This window comes from Triticum aestivum, chromosome 2A (assembly GCF_018294505.1).
Source record: "Triticum aestivum cultivar Chinese Spring chromosome 2A, IWGSC CS RefSeq v2.1, whole genome shotgun sequence".
Lineage (NCBI taxonomy): Eukaryota > Viridiplantae > Streptophyta > Magnoliopsida > Poales > Poaceae > Triticum > Triticum aestivum.
The window spans coordinates 710,672,065-710,675,994 of NC_057797.1; positions in this window are offsets into that span (position 1 = coordinate 710,672,065).

Here is a 3,930-nt window from a genome sequence, read left to right on the forward strand (position 1 = left end):
GGGTTGGCGAGGCGGTGCGTGGTAGCACTTGCCCGCCGCGGGGTGGAGGCCGGCGGGGCAGGATGAGGGCATCACGAGGAGGAAGAAAAAGGGAGGAAGTCGATGGAATAGTTAATGATCTATTCTGGGCAGATGATCTGACGATCATATTAGAAATGCCTGATGCACTTTTTTTTCCAACTAACCGACAAATAGAGGCTCCCAACTAAGTTAAATGAACTCAGGCCAACTCCACCCCACGACCCCAAACAGACGTCCGGTTTGGCCAGATTTCGTCCGTTTGGGGCGGCAATGGGTTCGCCCATGTCCGCTGTTGTCCGTTGGGTCGTGAGTGCGCCTAACGTGCAGCCGCACTCCAAATCATGTCCGGGATGGATGTGATTAAAAAAACATAAAAACTAAAATAAAATGCCGAAAAAAAGTAAATAAAAGCAAAACATAAAAACATAAAACATAATTAAACATAATTAAACATAACAGCCACAAAACGGCCCAGTTCCACGGTTCACATTGCCATATTAATATAAAAAACACCGTCTTCTGGCCTCCCGCACGCTCCTGCCGTGCCCGCCGATGTCGTGGCCGTCGCCGTCTTCGCTGGCCGCCGATGTCATCGTCGTCGCTGATGACGTCGACGTAGTCCGGCGGCGTCCAGAGGTGGGTCGGCGGTCCGTGGTAGACGGGGTTGGGCTGGAAGGAGGGAGGTGCCTGCACCACCTCCTCCCGTGGCGACGCGTCCTGCTCCTGTGACCGCGGCGGCGTGGGGCACCAGTTCGCGACCCCCACGGCGTCGGCCATCTCCGGAGCCGAGCACGACCAGCTCCACTGCTGCCCAACCAGGGCCGGGTGGAACGCGGCCACCGGCTCCTCCTCCACCACCTCCTCCACTCTCACCATCTCCAGCTCGGGGATGGCGATGTCGCCGGCCGCAGAGAGGGCCATCGTCTCCTCGAGGCCCGGCCATTGGCGCTCATCGTGCGTGTTCATGGAGTCCTCCATGAAACGTTGCATGAGCCGGGCCTCCTCCTCCGCTCTCATGCAAGGAGGTGGATGTGGCGACAGAGATGGGGAAGGCGATGGCGTGGGTGTGAGGCTGCGCACCCGCGTACGCCAGCGCACCTCCTGACGTGGCCTCCGCGGCCCCGACGCCGTGCCGGTGAAGTAGGAAGCGCGCCGCACGTCGTGCTTGTCCTGGAGCCACGTGTCCCAAAGCACGGAGTCGGGGCGTACCTATCATCGTAGTAGAGGTCGTCGGGGAGGAGGCGGCGGTGGCGCTCAATCTCATTGCGGTGCGCATAGCCGCTCATCGGGACCGACGGGATCGGGACCCGATCGGTGGAGAGGTGCCAGTGGTTGGGGAGGTGGACGTCGCTCCATGGGACCGGCGTCCGCGTCTCCCAATAACGTCGGCATACGTCCACGGCCAGGTACTGCCGGTCGCGCTCGCCGGTGGCCCTAGGGCCGATGGTGAATGGGGCAGGCGCGGGGGCCCGATGCGGCGGCGAAGCGGCCTCCTCTTTCACGGAGCCGCGACGGCATCGCGAGGAGGAGCCAGCCTCGCGGTCGTGCTTCCCCTTGCGCCTGTGGTTCCAGAACCCCATGGCTGCGAGGCGGCCGGCCGACGAGCTCGAGGATGGGGAGAGGCTAGGGTTTGGGGGTGTCGGGTTTCGAGGAGGCAGCGGGCTGGAGTGGGAAGTGTGGACGACGATCGGTCCATGACCATCCTATTTAAGAAGCACGGCGACCGTGCGCCTGGGCGGATGACAGATGGGGCCGGCCACGCGTGCGCATTGATGTTGGCGGGTGGGTGGTAGGTGGCCGCCTGCCACGCGACCCCGACGCGGACGAGCATCGCGTCCGTTTGTTGTTCGCCTCGACCCAAACCCGGCGCATGTTTGTGCTCGTAATGGGTCGGCCCCGACACAAAATAGACCAGATGGATTCAGGCCGTTGCGTGCTGGGTCGTCTGGTTTGTTCCTTTTACCTCCAACGAGAACCAGACGGGATAGGGTCGCGCGATGAAATTGGCCTCATTCATTCAGGAACAGCCAGGGCATTTGGGGCATGTTCTGTGAACTCTGAAACCCACTGGCCCAGGCGAATAGCTCCCATGCGACATCGTTGGTGTGAATTGTCTCTCATGCGACATCATTGGTTCAAATGGATCTCATGCGACATCTACGTTTGAAAAAATAGCTGTCGTGCGACACTGCTGCCTAATCCAAAGACACATGTTTAAAACTCGAATCAGATGAGCGGGACCCACAACATGGGACCCACTAACTTATCCAGCTCAGCATTGGTCAGGTGAGCGGGACACACAGCATGGGACCCACTAACTTATCCAGCTCAGCATTGGTAGATGAGGACACCGAGCCGTGCCCCGAGCCATGCAGCACCCGAGCCCATCCTCCCCCCTCCCCGATCGTTGTTGTTCTTCTTCTCCAGCGACGACGCGCAGCAACACCGTTCTGGGCCGCGACCTAGAAATGTCGAGCTCCGCTTCAGCCTCCCGCCGCTCATGGCCGCGCTATGGCGCAGTGCCCATGACAAGGTGCCCTGCATGCCCACGTACCGCACCCCTGAAGCGGCTAGTCACAACGACCGACAAGAATGGCAACCTTGGGCGGGAATTCGTGAAATGCGAGAGCAAACCAGAGCAGGGAAAGGTGAGATTTTACTTCTCAATATGCCAATTTTGGTTTTTGTCTCCCAATTTCATATTTGCCCATTTTTCATCGGATTTGGGATTTAGGGTTCATCTTTCCGATTTCAGAAATTGAAGCAATGCACCCATTTTGAGTGGCTAGATGAGTACATAGAGCGGATTCAACTAGAGGGTGCATCAGGGGAGCTCGATTTACCGTTGGAGGCGGAGAAGTTGGGCAAGTTTGGATCGGGCCCGTCTGGATCTGGGGCCCCTGGATCTGACAATTCCATTGGGGGCGCCCATTCCATTGGTGCTACTGTGGGGGATGCAGGAGTGACGGCAGAGCTAAAGAAGCTGAACAGGCAGATGAAGAAACTCATCGAATTGCAGAAGCAGGGCAATTTGATGGGGCTGATGGCCGCACTTTTTTATGTTTGTGTAATTGCTCTCGCATTTGTTTATGTGATGATAATTAGTCGTAAGTGAATAGATTGGGCATCATTTGTAATCGTAATGATATGAATGTTTGAATAAAAGTGTTGCACTATACGAATTCGGCATGTCTTCTCCACTCTGTTTCGGCCCCGTTTTTTCAGTTCTTCAGTTCGTCATCAGTTTCAGTTTCAGTGGTAGAGGGAGAAAAGAAAAAAAAAGGTTCGTCCACAGTTGCCCGAAAAGGCCAGGCCGATATAGAAGTTAGGCAGGGCCGAAAAGAACATATCCAGGCCCATTGATAAAAGAAGTGTAGCTAGTGCAAAAAAAGTGCACACGGTCATTGACATCGATATATCTTTTCGGCTTTAGGTTATTTCACAAATTTTAAGTTTCCTGCAGTCACCTTTTTTGAGATAACTCATCTGATAATTATTTGAGCTATTTTTTATGCGCAAGCTATCGTGTCCGATGGTAGGGTCCCGTGTTGTTTCGGCTAAAACAAAAGGTTGGTTCTAGTTAGCAGTGTAACTTGCAGTCTTTGTGAACCAAAAAAGTTGCAATTGTTTGGTTCTAGTTTATTTCAACCAAGCACTATTTTTATTTTTTTTTTGATTTGTGCTATGGTGTTTTCAAAGTTTTTACTCGTGTGTTTCAACCGAAAAAGGTTGTGCCCCTCTCAAAAAACAAGACATCTAATGTGCCCCTAGTAGCATCTCCTTACAACAGAGGGGCATCCCCTTACAACATATAGTGCATAAAACATAAAAGGAAGATAATTAACTAGACACTTGCTAACAACAACTTTTATGATTGGATCATGATTTAGTGCATTTTTTAGTTCACAT